Consider the following 19,333-nt stretch of genomic DNA (forward strand, 5'->3'; position numbering starts at 1 on the left):
TGAGCTAAGAAAATCAATATGGATGAATTTCACCAACAATACTGAGAAACAAAAAAAGCAAGCCACATAAAATTACCTGTTGTGAGATTCTATTCAGATAAAGTTAAAATATGAAGAATAAATGACATTTTTTAGGAGACCAAAGATATATAAACTATTAAGAAACATAAGAGCATCATATACACAAATTTCAGGACAGTATTTACCTCTGGTGGGGGGATAAAGAAGGATACAGGGGCTTCCCTGGTGGCGCACTGGTTGAGAGTCTGCCTGCCGATGCAGGGAACACGGGTTCGTGCCCCGGTCTGGGAAGATCCCACATGCCGCGGAGCGGCTGGGCCCGTGAGCCCTGGCTGCTGAGCCTGCGCGTCCAGAGCCTGTGCTCCGCAGCGGGAGAGGCCACAACAGTGAGGCCCGCGTACCGCAAAAAAAAAAAAAAAAAAAAAAAAAAGAAGGATACAGTAGGAGAGGAATACAAGATTATAAATAATGCCATATTTAATGAATGGCCATTTTTTGGAATATTATTTTATTTTATTTATTTATTTTTTATTTTTCGGCCACACTGCGCAGCACGTGGGATCTTAGTTCCCCGACCAGGGATAGAACCCGGGCCCCCTGCATTGGAAGTGTGGAGTCTTAACCACTGGACCACTAGGGAATTCCCTAATGAAAGACTATTGGTATACTGGCTATGTATTCATTCCTACACACATACACAATATTTCATAATAATTTAAAATTTTAAAGACAACAAAGACTCAAAGGACACATGCAATGATGGTATTCTTAATCCTGGATTTAAGTCACCAGCGGTGGTATCATCTCAAATACACAAATGTAATAGCACTTTTACAGGTATAAATTTTGATACAAAGGCAAGACAGTCTGTTATTATTAAGTCTTTATGTCAATTTAATCTTATAAAGATCCATTCTGAGATCTGTAAGAGTCTACCTCTGGGTTCCCCTCCCCCATCTGCCTGATACCTCATTTATTCCAGATACTCAGGACTATAGAAATTATATGGCTCAAGTGTGTGTGTGTCACTGTGTCTGTGTGTAACTTTAGAGAGGGCAGACCTACGTAAGGTCCCTGACAAATCAAGGTTGGGCCTTGGTTGCTGTGACAACAGTCATCTACTCTCCATTTCTATTACTGTCTTGCTATTGCTCAGAAGAACTCCATTCTGGAAATGCTGACCCTCCATAAAAAGGATGAATTAAAATTTTATCAGGCTCAGTTCAATTTTAATGAACAGAGGACGTTCTTTTTTAGATCATTTAGATCTATTTTATAAGCTAGTTGCCCAAAAGCTGCTCTACTGGGCACTCATACAAAATAATGTTTTTAAAAGCCCAAATTAAATAGCACAAGAGCAAGCTCCCCAGAAAAGAAAGAAAACAACCAGTGCTGATCACCATTTGGCTCTCCTATTTGGAATTAGGACCCACGGGGAAACCAGACCATGCACCTTCTTTTGGAGGCAATGCCCAGGATTTTGTCAGACCCATAGAGAGAGAGAGAGACAGAGAGACAGAGACAGACAGAACACTTAAATTCTTCCTCAGTGTAAGAAATTGTCTGTGCCTCTGATAATAACCTCCAAAAGCCTCTCTGAAAAAAGTAATTTTTCAAAAAAATCACAATTTTTAAAGTGGCGAATGCAGTCAGAACAATAAGGAAGACCAAAGTACAAAATCTAGGGTGTGAAATAAGAATTTACTTCCAAAGTGTAAGTGGCACAATAAGGCAGCACATGCTAAGCATGAAAGAATTGGAAAAGACCTTTTGAGCTGTAATAGTTCAAAGTTTGGAATGATGAGAAAAGGCTTCATGAAAGAGGTATGGCGTTTCTGGGATCTTGGCTGCAGCCACCACGGTGGGAAGTGGGCTGAGGATGGCCGGGGGCCTGGAGACCAGCTTGCAGACAACCTCAGACCCGGAGAGGCCAGGCTTGGCAGGCATCTGTCCAGGCGCCCGGGCTTCAGTGGCTGCAATGCTGCCAGCAGAACAGGGCTGGGTGGGCGGGAGCCGGGAACGGGCCACCGGCGGCCCAGGGCCCTGAGGCTCAGAGAGGACCTTCAAGATGGTGGAGTAGTAAGGCGTAGAGATCACCCTCCTCCCCCCAAATACATCAAAAATACATCTACAGGTGGAACAACTCCTACAGAACACCTACTGAATGCTGGCAGAAGACCTCAGACCTCCCAAAAGCCAAGAAACTCCCCACGTACCTGGCTGTGTGGCTGACAAGGTCCTGGGGCTCTGGCCAGGTGTCAGGCCTGAGCCTCTGAGGTGGGAGAGCCGAGTTCAGGACACTGGACCACCAGAGATCTCCTGGCCCCACATAATATCAATCGGTCAGAGATCTCCGTCTCAACGTTAAGACCAGCTCCACTCAACAACCAGCAAGCTCCAGTGCTGAACACCCCATGCCAAACAACTAACAAGACAGGAAAACAACCCCACCCATTAGCAGAGAGCCTGCCTAAAATCACAGACACCCCAAAACACACAACCGGATGCAGTCCTGCCCACCAGAAAGACAAGATCCAGCCTCATCCACCGGAACACAGGCACCAGTCCCCTCCACCAGGAACCTACACAACCCACTGAACCAACCTTACCCGCTGGGGGCAGACACCAAAAACAATGGGAACTATGAAGCTGCAGCCTGCAAAAAGGAGACCCCAAACACAGTAAGTTAAGCAAAATGAGAAGAACGAGAAATACGCAGCAGATGAAGGAGCAAGGTAAAAATCCACCAGACCAAACAAATGAAGAGGAAATAGGCAGTCTACCTGAAAAAGAATTCAGAGTAATGTTAGTAAAGATGATTCCAAAACCTTGGAAACAGAATGGAGAAGATACAAGAAATGTTTAACAAGGACCTAGAAGAACTATAGACCAAACAAAGAATGATGAACAACACAATAAATGAAATTAAAAATTCTCTAAAAAGAATCAGTAGCAGAATAACTGAGGCAGAAGAACAGATAAGTGATCTGGAAGATAAGAGTGGAAATAACTACTGCAGAACAGAACAAAGAAAAAAGAATGAAAAGAATTGAGGACGGTCTCAGAGACTTCTGGAACAACATTAAACGCACCAGCATTCAAATTATAGAGGTCCCAGAAGAAGAAGAGAAAAAGAAAGGGGCTGAAAAAATATTTTAAGAGATCATAGTTGAGGGCTTCCCTGGTGGCGCAGTGGTTGAGAGTCCACCTGCCGATGCAGGGGACACGGGTTCATGCCCCGGTCCGGGAAGATCCCATATGCTGTGGAGTGGCTAGGCCCGTGAGCCATGGCCGCTGGGCCTGCGCGTCCGGAGCCTGTGCTCCGCAACGGGAGAGGCCACAATGGTGAGAGGCCCGCGTACCACAAAAAAAAAGAGATCATAGTTGAAAACTTCCTTAAAATGGGAAAGGAGAGAGTCAATCAAGTCCAGGAAGCAAAGAGAATCCCATACAGGATAAATCCAAGGAGAAACACACTGAGACACATAAAATCAAACTATCAAAAATTAAATACAAAAAAAAAAAATCTTAAAAGTAGCAAGGAAAAAGCAACAAATAACATACAAGGGAATCCCCATAAGGTTAACAGCTAATCTTTCAGCAGAAACTCTGCAAGCCAGAAGGGAGTGGCAGGACATATTTAAAGTGATGAAAGGGAAAAACCTACAACCAAGATTACGCTACCCAGCAAGGATCTCATTCAGATTCGATGGAGAAATTAAGATGTTTATAGACAAGCAAAAGCTAAGAGAATTGAGTACCACCAAACCAGCTTTACTACAAATGCTAAAGGAACTTCTCTAGGCATGAAACACAAGAGAAGGAAATGACCTACAAAAACAAACCCAAAACAATGAAGAAAATGGTAATAGGAACATACATATTGATAATTACCTTAAATGTAAATGGATTAAATGCTCCAACCAAAAGACACAGACTTGGCTGAATGGATACAAAAACAAGACCCATATATATGCTATCTACAAGAGACCCACTTCAGACCTAGGGACACATACAGACTGAAAGTGATATTCCATGCAAATGGAAATCAACAGAAAGCTGCAGGAGCAATTCTCCTATCAGACAAAATAGACTTTAAAATAAAGACTATTACAAGAGACAAAGAAGGACACTACATAATGATGAAGGGATGATGGATGATCTTGGATGATGAAGGGATCAATCCAAGAAGAAGATAAAACAATTGTAAATATTTATGCACCCAACATAGAAGCACCTCAATACACAAGGCAAATGCTAACAACCATAAAAGGGGAAATCGACAGTAACACAATCATAGTAGGAGACTTTAACACCCCACTTTCACCAATGGACAGATCATCCAAAATGAAAATAAATACAGAAACACAAGCTTTAAATGACACATTGAACAAGATGGACTTAACTGATATTTATAGAACATTCCATCCAAAAACAACAGAATACACTTTCTTCTCAACTGCTCACGGAACATTCTCCAGGATAGATCATATCTTGGGTCACAAATCAAGCCTTGGTAAATTTAAGAAAATTGAAATAGTATCAAGTATCTTTTCCGACCAAAACACTATGAGACTAGACATCAATTACAGGAACAAAAACCCGTAAAAATTACAAACACATGGAGGCTAAATAATACACTACTAAATAACGAAGAGATCACTGAATAAATCAAAGTGGAAATAAAAGAATACCTAGAAACAAATGACAATGAAAACACGACAACACAAAACCTATGGGAGGCAGCAAAAGCAGTTCTAAGAGGGAAGTTTAGAGCAATACAATCCTACCTCAAGAAACAAGAAATATCTCAAATAAACAACCTAACCTTACACCTAAAGCAATTAGGAAAGAAAAACCAAAAAAACCCAAAGTTAGCAGAAGGAAAGAAATCATCATAAAGATCAGAAATGAAAAAGAAGGAAACAATAGCAAAGATCAATAAAACTAAAAGCTGGTTCTTTGAGAAGATAAACAAAGTCAATAAACCATTAGCCAGACTCATCAAGAAAAAAAGGGAGAAGACTCAAATCAACAGAATTAGAAATGAAAAAGGAGAAGTAACAACTGACACTGCAGAAATACAAAAGATCATGAGAGATTACTACAAGCAACCATATACCAATAAAATGGAAAACCTGGAAGAAATGGACAAATTCTTAGAAAAGCACAACCTTCCGAGACTGAACAAGGAAGAAATAGAAAATATAAACATAACAATCACAAGCAATGAAATTGAAACTGTGATTTAAAATCTTCTAACAAACAAAAGGCCAGGACCAGATGGCTTCACAGGCGAATTCTATCAAACATTTAGAGAAGAGCTAACACCTATCCTTCTCAAACTCTTCCAAAATGTAGCACAGGGGGGAACACTCCCAAACTCATTCTACGAGGCCACCATCACCCTGATACCAAAACCAGAGAAAGATGTCACAAAAAAAGAAAACTACAGGCTAATATCACTGATGAACATAGATGCAAAAATCCTCAACAAAATACTGGCAAACAGAATCCAACAGCACATTAAAAGAATCATACAGGGGGCTTCCCTGGTGGTGCAGTGGTTGAGAGTGCGCCTGCCGATGCAGGGGACACGGGTACATGCCCCGGTCCGGGAAGATCCCACATGCCGCAGAGCGGCTGGGCTCATGAGCCATGGCCGCTGAGCCTGCACGTCCAGAGCCTGTGCTCCACAACGGGAGAGGCCACAATAGTGAGAGGCCTGCATACCGCGAAAAAAAAAAAAAAAAAAAAAAGGATCATACACCATGATCAAGCGGGATTTATCCCAGTAATGCAAGGATTCTTCAATATACATAAATCAATCAATGTGATACACCATATTCACAAATTGAAGGATAAAAACCATATGATCATCTCAATAGATGCAGAGAAAGCTTTTGACAAAATTCAACACCCATTTATAAAAACCCTCCAGAAAGGAGGCACAGAGGGAAACTCCCTCAACATAATAAAGGCCATATATGACAAACCCACAGCCAACATTGTTCTCAATGGTGAAAAACTGAAAGCATTTCCTCTAAGATCAGGAACAAGACAAGGGTGCCCACTCTCACCACTATCCTTCAAAATAGTTTTGGAAGTTTTAGCCACAGCAATCAGAGAAGAAAAAGAAATAAAAGGAATCCAAACTGGAAAAGAAGAAGTAAAACTGTCACTGTTTGCAGATGACATGATTCTATACATATAGAATCCTAAAGATGCCACCAGAAAACTACTAGAACTAATCAATGAATTTGGTAAAGTTGCAGGATACAAAATTAATGCACAGAAATATCTTTCATTCTTATACACTAATGATGAAAATTCTGAAAGAGGAATGAAGGAAACACTCCCATTTACCATTGCAACAAAAAGATTAAATACCTAGGAATAAACCTACCTAAGGAGACAAAAGACCTGTATGCAGAAAACTATAAGACACTGATGAAAGAAATTAAAAATGATACAAACAGGTGGAGAGATACACCATGTTCTTGGATTGGAAGAAGCAATACTGTGAAAATGACTATACTACCCCAAGCAATCTTCAGATTCACTGAAATCCCTATCAAACTACCAATGGCATTTTTCAGAGAACTAGAACAAAAAGGTTCACACTTTGTATGGAAACACAAAGACCTGGAATAGCCAAAGCAATCTTGAGAAAGAAAAACGGAGCTGGAGGAATCAGGCTCCCAGACTTCAGACTATACTACAAAGCTACAGTAATCAAGACAGTATGGTACTGGCAAAGAAACAGAAATATACATCAATGGGATAGAAAGCCCAGAGATAAACCCATGCACATATGGTCACATTATCTTTGATAAAGGAGGCAAGAATATACAATGGAGAAAAGGCAGCCTCTCCAATAAGTGGTGCTGGGAAAACTGAACAGCTACATGTAAAAGAATGAAATTAGAACACTCCCTGACACCATACACAAAAATAAACTCACAGTGGATTAAAGACCTAAATGTAAGACCAGACACTATAAAACTCTTAGAGGAAAACACTTTGTCAGAACACTCTATGATATAAATCACAGCAAGATCCTTTCTGACCCACCTCCTAGAGAAATGGAAATAAAAATAAACAAATGGGGCCTAGTGAAACTTAAAAGCTTTTGCACAGCAAAGGACACCATAAACAAGACGAAAAGACAACCCTCAGAATGGGAGAAAATATTTGCAAATGAAGCAACTGACAAAGGATTAATCTCCAAAATATACAAGCAGCTCATGCAGCTCAATATCAAAAAAACAAACAAGCCAATCCAAAAATGGGCAGAAGACCTAAATAGACATTTCTCCACAGAAGATATACAGATTGCCAACAAACACATGAAAGGATGCTCAACATCACTAATCATTAGAGAAATGCAAATCAAAACCACAATGAGATATCACCTCACACCAGTCAGAATGGCCATCATCAAGAAATCTACAAACAGTAAATGCTGGAGTGAGTGTGGAGAAAAGGGAACCCTCTTGCACTGTTGGTGGGAATGTGAATTGATACAGCCACTATGGAGAACAGTATGGAGGTTCCTTAAAAAACTAAAAATAGAACTACCATATGACCCAGCAATCCCACTACTGGGCATATACCCTGAGAAAACCATAATTCAAAGAGACATGTACCACAGTGTTCATTGCAGCACTGTTTAGAATAGCCAGGACATGGAAACAACCTAAGTGTCCATCATCGGATGAATGGATAAAGAAGATGTGGCACATATATACAGTGGAATATTACTCAGCCATAAGAAGAAACAAAATTGAGTTATTTGTAGTGAGGTGGATGGACCTAGAGCCTGTCATACAGAGTGAAGTAAGTCAGAAAGAGAAAAACAAATACCATTTGCTAACACATATATATGGAATCTAAAAAAAGAAAATGGTTCTGAAGAACCTACGGGCAGGACAGGAATAAAGACACAGATGTAGAGAATGGACTTGAGGACATGGGGAGGGGGAAGGGTAAGCTGGGACAAAGTGAGAGAGTGGCATGGACATATACACACTACCAAATGTAAAATAGATAGCTAGTGCAAAGCAGCCACATAGCACAGGGAGATCAGCTCAGTGCTTTGTGACCACCTAGAGGGGTGAGATAGGGAGGATGGGAGGGAGACGCAAGAGGGAGTGGATATGGGGATATATGTAAACGTATAGCTGATTCACTTTGCTATACAGCAGAAGCTAACACAACATTGTAAAGCAATTATATTCCAGTAAAGATGTTAAAAAAAAAAAAAGAGGTAGGATTATACTTGACTCTTATAGTACATATTTGCTGTTTTTGTCTGCCTAGCATCTAGCCCATTATTCTCAAAATACTGCCCGGATTTTTCTTTTGGGACCCATCCCACCCCCACCCTCAGTCCAAGCGGTTTAGGTGAGGCTGACCATGCACCACCCCTGGCTCCAAGAAGAGGCATGTGATTCAGCCTTGGCCAATCAGAGTCACTGTAAGTTGTGCAGAAATAGACATGTGACCCAGTCAGAGCCAATCAGAGTTTCCCCTGAGACTTTTGCTGTAACTACTGGGAAAGAACTGTGCCCTTCCAGTAGGCATGGTTAAGCTGGTAGACTACAAGCCTGCTGCTATGGTGGGCGTCCCTGTTGTATGTGGTAGACATACAAAGACAGCCTCCTCCAAGAGAAAAACAGAGCCATGGAAGGAGAAAGACTCATTACTGAATTGTGAGAGCACTAGATCCAGCTTTTTCCACTATCTATTGCTGCATGACAAATCACCCTAAAACATATTGACTTACAAGAACTACCATTCATTTGCTCATGGTTCTGCATTTTGAGCAAGCCTCCAAGGGGGATGGCTTTTCTCTGCTCTTCTAACACTGTCTGGGGCTGGAGTATCCAAGATGGCTTCCCTCGTATGTCAGCACCTATAGGAATGGGGGTGGCTGGAATGCGTGGGGCTGGCCAGGCCTCTGTCTCTATTTGTATATGTTTATACATTTAAACAAAGTATTTTATATTTTATAGTCTCTCTTCTTCCAGGGCTCCCCCCTCCTTACCAGGGTAGTTGGACTTCGTTGCATGGTGACTGGTTTCTGAGAGATTAAAAATAAAAGGTGCCAAACCTCTTTAAGGCCTAGCCTGGAGCTGCCAGAATACCACTTCTGTCACATGCTATTGGTCAAAATGAGTCAAAAGTCCAGCCCAGACTCAAGGGGAAGAGAAACAGTATCCACCTCTTGATGGAAGGAGTAGGGAGTAGTGTGCGCATACAGGGATGGGAGAATTGTTGGCTGCCATCGTGGCAGACCATCCACCACATCAGATGTGGCTAGATCCCCCTTTCTGGTTATATGAGGCAAGGCATTCCTCTTTTTACTTAAACCAGTTTTAAAATCCTAACACAACATTCAATGCTGGGTCTGGGTAGAAAGAAAACAATGAAAAGGGTGGCATTTCAAGAGAAAGCAGGAACCGTGGAAAGCATGAATGGAGGGAGGGTGAGCAGAAAATTCTAGTGGGGACAGAGGGTTTTCTCAGGCCACTAGGTAGAGAGCCTTCCTTGGCCAGTCCATGCCAGACGACCTCCTGCAGACTCTTTAGCTAATTATAGTCTGTACCTCTCTCCCTCCCGTTGCGGAGCACAGGCTCCGACGCGCAGGCTCAGCGGCCATGGCTCACGGGCCCAACCACTCCGCGGCATGTGGGATCTTCCCGGACCGGGGCACGAACCCGTGTCCCCTGCATCGGCAGGCGGACTCTCAACCACTGCACCACCAGGGAAGCCCCTGTACCTCTCATTTTAACACAAAAGTTATAATATCTTATCATGCTGTTTAAATATTTTATGTGGTAATTTATATGTGCCCTCCCCCCAACTAGACTGTAGGTTACCTGAAGGAAAAGACGATACGTTCTAGGTAAGTGTGTATATTCCTGGTTCCTAACATAGTATCATGCATTCAGTACATACTTGCTGAGTGAATGGATAGATACGACATTTACGAAATGCCGAGTTATTTTCCAAGCAATAGGGTTTTAAGAAACGAGTAAGATGTAAGCAAAAGATAGCTTTTGCCCTCAAGGGGTTGGAGCAAACAATATGTAAGGATGAAAATTTGCTGAACCATGAATGTTGCCATTTTTCAGATACTGACTGGTTACTGAAGTTTGTGAACTCTGAAATTACTTATTGAGCACCTTTGATGTGATGGGCTCTGTTCTTGGTGCTGGGGATATAAAAACAAATAAGACATGGTCCGACCCTGAAAGGCCATCCCATTTAGACAGGGAGACAGACTGCCAAAAGAAAGTTGCTAGAGATGCAAAGATGCAAAGATAGTTACATCCTTGGTACAGTGGTAGGGCAAAGGAAGAAAGTGGTCTCCTGGTGAAAGTCAGCTCCTTAGGTAGGTTAGGCTTCATGTCATTATAGCAGGGAGAAGGAAATAAACATAAAGGAACGTCTGACTTTAAAGATGAAAATGTAAGCCTCTTATAAAGTAAAGGATAGTGTATTTCCTTTCATATTCCATTTTTATTTAATAATATAGGAAAAGTGTTCCTTCTGCAGGGAAAATTTATAGGACAAAAAATACAGCAAGCTTTTTTTTTTTTTCCCGAAGGATTTAAGGACAGAGCGTGGAAAGAGAAGAATAAATCAGATTTTAAACATTTATTCAGGGACTTCCCTGGTGGCGTAGTGGTTAAGAATCCGCCTGCCAATGCAGAGGACACGGGTTCAAGCCCGGGTCTGGGAAGATCCCACATGCCGCGGAGCAACTAAGCCCGTGTGCAACAAGTGCTGAGCCTGCGTGCCACAACTACTGAAGCTCACACGCCTAGAGCCCACGCTCCTCAACAAGAAAAGCCACTGCAATGAGAAGGTCGGGCACCGTAACAAAGAGTAGCCCCTGCTCGCAGCAACTAGAGAAAGCCCGTGCACAGCAACAAAGACCCAACACAGCCAAAAGTCAATTAATTAATTAATTAATTAAAAATTTATTCAGCTAGCTTAAGGTGAACGCATACTGATATATACATATATATATAAATTATATATACACACACACATATATATATATATATATATATATATATATATATATATATAATTTGTTTATACTGCAGGTCAGAAGCTTCCAGGGCTGAGGCGAATATGAATTTCTAATTTTAACTGCCTGATTTACAGCCAACTGGAAATGAGCACTCCTGATGTTTATATTTAATTTTAAGATAACATGTTCTATATGACTGTAAGAAAACAATCACTGTTATTTATTTAGCATTAGCAATCATCTGGCACAGAAGCTCAAAACTTCCACTTGGCAAGATTTTGATGAAAACAGGAAAGCAGAAAGACTCAAACTCTGCAGGCTAGTGAACTTGCCTCCTAAAATTCCTCTTTTAGCAAATGCAACAATTCCATGCAATTGATTTCTCAAGAGCAATGAATCTTAAAGAGGATTCTACAGGGAGACTTCAAGTGTTCAGGAAACTGGTCTCTAACGTTTATCCTCCCTGTAGACATGAAACTACATTAAGAAGTACAAAAATGGGCTTCCCTGGTGGCGCAGTGGTTGAGAGTCCGCCTGCCAATGCAGGGGACACGGGTTCATGCCCTGGTCTGGGAAGATCCCACATGCCGTGGAGCGGCTGGGCCCACGAGCCATGGCCTCTGGGCCTGCGCGTCCGGAGTCTGGGCTCCGCAACGGGAGAGGCCACAACAGTGAGAGGCCCGCATACTGCAAAAAGAAAAAAAAAAGAAAAAAACAAGAAGTACAAAAATGTATTTTATCTCATCAAAATGAAAAACTTTTACTTTGTGAAGACCTTGTTAAGAGGATGAAAAGACAAGATACAGATGGGGAGAAATATTTGCAAAACCACAATCCAACAAATTAGATCAATTAGTATCCAGAATATATAAAGAACTCTCAAAACGCAGTAGTAAAAAAATAAACAATCCAACTGAAAAATGGGCAAAAGACATGAAAACACATTTCATCAAAGAAGATAACAGATGGCAAGTAACACATGAAAAGATGTTCAATGTCATTAACCATTACGGAAATGCAAATTAAAACCTCAATGAGACATCACTACATACTTGTCAGAACCTATCAGAATGGTTAAAATAAAAAATAGTGATAGCACTAAACGCTGGCAAGGATATGGAGAAACTAGATAATTCATACAGTTCTGGCAGCATTGCAAAATGGTACAGCCTCTTTGGAAAATACTTTGGCATTTTCTTATAAAACTAAACACGCAAATACCATTTGACTCAGCAATTGTACTCGTGGGCATTTGTCCCAGAGAAAAGAAAACTTATATTCACATAAAAACCTGCACAAAAATGTTCACAGTAGCTTTATTCATAAAAGCCAAAAACTAGAAATGGCCCAGATGGCCTTCAGCAGGTGAACAGTTCAACAAACTGTTGGACGTCCATGCTATGGAATACTACTCAGCCATAAAAAGGTACACACTACTGATATACAACAACTTGGGTGAGTGCTGAGGGACTTATGCTGTGTGAGAAAAGCTATGCTCCAAAGGTTATATACCATGTGATTTCATTCATGTAGCATTCTTGAAATGACAAAATGATAGAAATGGAGACGAGATTGGTGATTGCCAAGGATTAGGAACTGGGCCTGGAGGGAGGGGGTTGCAGGAGGAGGTGGATATGGTGGTAAAAGGGCAACGCCACCAGGGGTCCTGTGGTGATGGAAGTCTTCTGTATCTTGAGTGCAGTGGTGGACAGTACTCACCCATATGATAAAACTGCAGGGAACTAAACACACACACACACACACAGAGTCATCCCTCCATATCCACAGGGCATTGCTTCCAGGATCCGCTGCAGATACCAAAATCCAGAGATGCTCAAGTCCTACAGTCAGCCCCTAGTATCTGCAGTTCCACATCCTCGGATTCAACCAACTGCAGTTGTGTAGTACTGAACGTGTTCATTGAAAAAAATCTGCATATCAGTGGACCCATGCAGTTCAAACCCGTGTTGTTCAATGATCAACTATACAAGCAACTCTGGAAAAATCTGAATAAGACTGTGAATTGTGTCAACGTTAACATGTTATCTGTACTACTAGTCTTGCAAGATGTTACCTTTGGGGAAACTAGGTAAAAAAAGATACATGGGATCTCTCTGTATTATTCCCACAACTGCATGTGGCTGTACAATTAAAAATTTAAAAAATTTTTAAATTGAAATTAAAATTTAACTAAAAATTTAATTTTAAATGTAGGTGCAATTGGGATAATTTTCACAGGAAAATCTTTGGGTTTGGGGAGCGGGGGAAAACACAGCAAGTAGGAGTGGGTGGTACAGGGAATTTTTTCTCTGGAGAAATGGTCCACAGAGCAGAGTTCTTTCAGGTTCTGACCCCTCGCTGCACCAGAAGAGGGGACCAGCTGTGGAAATCGAGGGGCAAGGGCAAGACTGTGGGTGGTGCTCATTATGCGACCACCAATATCAGCACCTGGCTGCAGCGATACCGTGTCTGAAAGCTCTAGTCAACCGTGAAGACTTTGAGGCCAAGGGCAGAGTCCTTTATCCTGGGCCGGCCAGTGCTGAGAATCACACCTGGCACAGAGCTGTCATTCTATAAGGTTTTTGTTGAATAAATGACTGACAAGTCCTGATTTGGTTGGAAGAGTATATCAAAGTTCATAGATTTGGTTCACGTTCAAAAAGACTCATTACATACTGAGTTGTTTAGTAAAAATGTACATTGTTAGTAAAATGCAAAAATTTGCATTCTCTACATTGAATAGAGAATTCCAGAAATTCCTTGTTCTGCAGTGGGGTTCCCATATTGGCTTGAGTCTTTGTATTACATCATGTAACACACAGATGATAACACGAGCGCTATGTTATTTCTAACCTCTTGACCCTACCATTTACTAGGAAAGGGTTGCACTGTGTGATCACTGTGTATGACTCTTGGCTGCCTGCTCCTGCAGTTTCCCAGAAGTCACAACAACGACAGAAAACAAACAGAGGAAAATGCCTTACTTTGTACTCGGCACAGAGTGTCCCGTTCGGTTAACTCTTTAACTGGAGTTGTGATGCTGGAGGTTCCTACTGTCCTCCACCACAGAGGAAGCAGTGTTCTGGGGACCTCTAGCTGATTCCACCCTATGCATGACCAGCCAAGGAGACTTCTTTCTCATCAAACACGTACCGAGCCTGAAGGATGAGCTAGCTACGCTTCAGAAGGAACACAGTGTCTGTGAATTCACTTTCATTTTATCAATTCACTTTGCAAGATAAGGATGCTGAGAGATGATACTGCCAGAGAAATCTCATGTGATGTCTGAAAAACACTCCAAGTCACACACAGTCCAACCAAAAGGGAAGATGCTGCTTGCTGAAGCCTTCCTCGCGCACTCCGGTCCACACTCATCCATCCCTTCTCTGAATTCTGACAGTATCTATTGCTTCTATTAGTCACATAAACATTAAGTAGAAATGCTCTTATACTGTTGCAGGGAGACACTACGGTACACTGGAGACACATTGCCTGGATTCAAATCTTGACGTTGCTACCTACTTAGCTATAAATCTTTGGTCCTCTCATTCGTAAGCTGAGAATAATAAGAAAATCCACCTCATCGTTGTTGAGGATTAACAGATAATATATGTAAAGCATTTCCAAATAACAGCTCAATAAATGCCTACAGAAAATAAAATAAAACCTAAAATCTGTCTTCACGTGATAATTTTTCTCCTTATCAGTAAGACTTCAAAGATGGCTGTTTTCCTGGAAAGTGTCCTATTAAGGAAGAGGGTGCATTCCAATGTCACACCTCACCTTCACAAATTTCAGTAACAGAACTAAGAAGAAACTAGGAGCCTCTGGCTAAGCTCTGGACCAAGAAAGGCAAACTTCTTCCCTTTACACTAATCTTTGATTCCCTTTGTCCTCAAGGCACCTACGCCCACTTAAAACAGTTTCTTTTTGCTTGTACACTTTAACTGAATAATTCCACTTCTAGGACTCTATCCTAAAAAAATAATACAACACAGGAAATGTTTTACAGATGAAGATTGCCCATCACAGTGTTTTATCATTCTGAAAAGTTTGAAGCAATCTAAAGGATTGTTTATGAAACAGTTGTTTATTGTTTATAAAAAATAAAGGATTTGGGGCTTCCCTGGTGGCGCAGTGGTTGAGAGTCCGCCTGCCGATGCAGGGGACACGAGTTCGTGCCCCGGTACGGGAGGATCCCACGTGCCACGGAGCGGCTGGGCCTGTGAGCCATGGCCGTTGGGCCTGCGCGTCCAGAGCCTGTGCTCCACAACGGGAGAGGCCACAACAGTGAGAGCCCCGCGTACCGGAAAAATAAATAAAAAATAAAAATAAAAATAAATAAAGGATTAATTATGTAAATTATGATTGTCATACAAAAATACAGTATACCTATTGCAAATTATACTTAGGAAGAATGTGTAATCACATGGGGAAATGTTTACTTAATAATGCTATACCAAAAAAATCAGGATAACCCTACCAGAATGACAGAAATTATGAAGTATGTTAGTATTTAGTGCTGGCAAAGATCTGAAGCAGCAGAAACTCTCACACATTGGAGGTGGGAACATAAACAGGTACAGCCGCTCTGAAGCACGATCGGGCATCATCTCATAAAGCTGAAGCCATGCCTACCCTATCACCCAAACTCTCCAGTCCTCGGTATATATCCTAGAGCAGAGGTCCCCAACCCCCGGTCCGAAGACCTGAACCGTCCCTCCCATCACTCGCATTGCGGCCTAAACCATCCCTGCTCACCCACCCCCACCCCCGTTTGGGGGAAAAATAGTCTTCCACAAAACCGGTCCCTGGTGCCCAAAAGGTTGGGGACCACTGTCCTAGAGGACACAAGTCAACCAGGACACACAGACAAGGATGTTCATGGTGGTAAGAGTCCCCATGGGGAAACAACCCAGCTGTCATCAACAAATGGATAAATAAACTGTGGTACTTGTATTTGGAAATTGTATTTATTTTCCAGTTAATGTCAGTCATCTGTTTCTGAAAATCAAATGCATGAACATGCTAACTAGAGCCTATTTCCCATTGTCTTAACTCATTTTACAATGTTAGGTTTTTCTGTTATATGCAGCCGAACCTAATACTGACTGACCCAGAGCCTAACAAAATGCCTGGTATAGGGCCTCCCTGGTGGCGCAGTGGTTGAGAGTCCGCCTGCCGATGCAGGGGATACGGGTTCGTGCCCCGGTCTGGGAGGATCCCATATGCCGCGGAGCGGCTGGGCCCGTGAGCCATGGCCGCTGGGCCTGCACATCCGGAGCCTGTGCTCCGCAACGGGAGAGGCCACAACAGTGAGACGCCCGCATACCGCAAAAAAAAAAAAAAAATGCCTGGTATAAAGTATCACAAATGCTAACACTCCCTGACCCACTACCCCCACTCCACCCCTCAAATGTTCAGAGCAAAATGGTCAGCAGAAGCCCCCAAATATTTTGCTACTGAAGAGTAAGAAAAAAATCGTCCTCCATTTCTTTTGTGTCTTCCTGCAGCATCTCTCTCATACTCTGTACCGAGTCAGCAAAAGACAAATTATTTATTTAGCCTACTCTATCTGCACCGGAACTTTAAGTACATCAACTCTGAGTTATGCCAAACCCCCACCTCTGTGATAGTAGGTACTATTATTTTTTCATTTTACTGAGTAGCAATAGGGTCTCTGAATACATTAAGTTATTTGACCAAGGGTACTCAGCTAGTAAATGGCAAAAGTGGAGTCCAAATTCCAGGCCCATTTGATGCCAAAGCTCACTTACTAGGTATATGTCCTTGAACAATTTATTTAATCTTTATAGGCCTCAGTTTCCTCACCTATAGAATGGGGATAATTGAACCCATTAAACAATAACTGTCTCTTAACCAAAGGCTTATGCTGGCATCACTGAGACTAGGAACAGGGAAGAACCTCAGAGCATCTGGAAACTCCACTGTTGCATGGCCCCTCACTTAACACTTAGCTCATATGAACTTGACCTGCCCCCACCTCCTGCTTGACCTTTTCCTGCTTCTCCCAAACAGTTTAATGAACAGCAGCATTCCTAAGAGCCCCATGAAGATGATTTCTATATTCTTCATGTTTCCTGTTCTTTCCTTGATGAAAGAAAATGAACAGGGCTTTTGAAATTCAAAATTACATCATTAGGACTTTAACTGAAGGCTCCTGTAAATCTTCCTCTTTTTTTTTTTAATCATTTCCAAGCACTTCTAGATTTCCAGTTTTGCATTTCAAGTTTCACAAAATGAGAACTCAATTCTCATATCACTGTGGAATGAAGGTTAAATTTCCTACCAGTATTTTGAAGTACTCACCATCCTAGCTGACAGTTTTGAAAGGTATCCTATAGTTCTATTATTTCTCATTGTTCCTTGCCAGATCAGCTGGGGCTGATGTACTTCTAGTTAATATTTCTGACATTCTATTGAAGGAATGTCTTTCACTAAAGGAAGAAACTGCTACCCCAGGCATAAGATTTAAAATATCTAATATATAATAACATCATGCAGGGTACCCAGCAGGCAGGCACCCCCGCTTACAAGCATGAGCATGCTCTTAACACACACATATATAGGAACTATCAGAAGTTACCAAAAATGCAACATGTCGGTTTTTCAGGGTTTGGTCATTTGGAGTTAAAAACAATAATCCTTTCAACTGCAGAAAGGGACTCTTGAAGGTAATAAGAGGAAAAACCAACAAAGAAAACATATGAGAAGAGACCAAGAAGCTTATAAAGGTTGATTTAGAATTTCTGCTCCACCCAAAGAAGGAGAAAATCCATAAATTTCACTGTAGCCTCCTGACACTCCTAATTGCAAAACTATTCTCTAGACAAAGCCCTACTGAGATGAGGCTTTTCCCATTATTGATTAGCTCCATCTGATCCTTTTACAAACAGAATTGCATTTTCTTCAATCCAAAAATAGCAGCATGTTTTAGATAAAACCCATTAGAATACAGGTTATCAATTAGAATGCATATTATTCATAAAATTCCAGGCCAGAAACACCTATTTAAATTACTGTGCTTTAAATATTTTCCCTTATTTAGATAAAGATTAATTGTATAACAAATGACTGTCTAATACAGCAGACACTAGCCACATGTGGCCAGTGAGCACTTGAAATGTGCCTACTGGGACTGAGGAAATGAATTTTTAATTTTATTTAACTTTAATTAAATTACATTTTGAAAACTTAGGACCCCCAAAATGCAAAATATTCATTAATACTTTTTATACTGACTACATGCCAACATAAACAACAAAGGCCACTTTTATTTAGTTGCCAAAATATGAAAACATAGAGGCTGACATGTATTCTCTATATCTCATTACAGAAAATATGAGACAAATAATAAACATACTAATACTTTTATTATGCATAGCTCTTTCCCCCCAAATGATCTCTTAGGTCAAAATTAATCTTCCTTCCCTGCTAATATGTTATGTATAATTTTACTATAGTATTTATGACAGCCTCCTTTTTTTGGGGGGTGGGGCGGCACACCATGTGGCTTGTGGGATCTTAGTTCCTGGACCAGGGATTGAACCTGGGCCCTCGGCAGTGAAAGCATGGAGCCTTAACCACTGGACCGCCAGGGAATTTCTGACAATCTAATTTGTATTAAATAAATTGTCTATATGTCTACCACACCCCTCTCTACTAGACTGTGATCTTTTTGAAATAGGAGGGCTAACTTGCTCATTATAAAAATCCCCATCAGTACCCAATGTGGTTCTTACAATGGAAATCCTTTCATAAACGTTTGGGAACTTGAATATAGTATACACGAGTGGGTTTTAAAAAAAATCATTCTTCTATAAAAGAAAGCCTAAAACTAATATTAAGGTATTCCATGCTCATGGAGGGAAAGATGCAGTATCAATTAGATGTCAATTTCCCCTAAATCAATTGATAAATGAAACAGAACCTGATCAAAAAGGGTTTTTCCTAAACTTGACAAGGTTACTTTAAAATTCAGTGGAAGAAAACATCTAACTTTGGGGAAAAAATATGGTGAGTGGGGACACACAGGGTGAATTCTCCTTTCTAGGTATCAATTCATTTTATAAGCAGTAATATTCAGTTACCATGACCAGGAAAAAGACCAACAGAGAGAGAGCTCAAAAATAGAGACCCATGCATATTTGGAAGCATAATCCATGGCAGAGGCAGCATTATAAATCAATAGGGAAAGGAAAATATTGGCAGTTCACGTGGAGAAAAGTAAAACAGCAGTAGATC

Source organism: Mesoplodon mirus (assembly GCF_964341445.2).
Source record: "Mesoplodon mirus genome assembly, chromosome: 11".
Lineage (NCBI taxonomy): Eukaryota > Metazoa > Chordata > Mammalia > Artiodactyla > Ziphiidae > Mesoplodon > Mesoplodon mirus.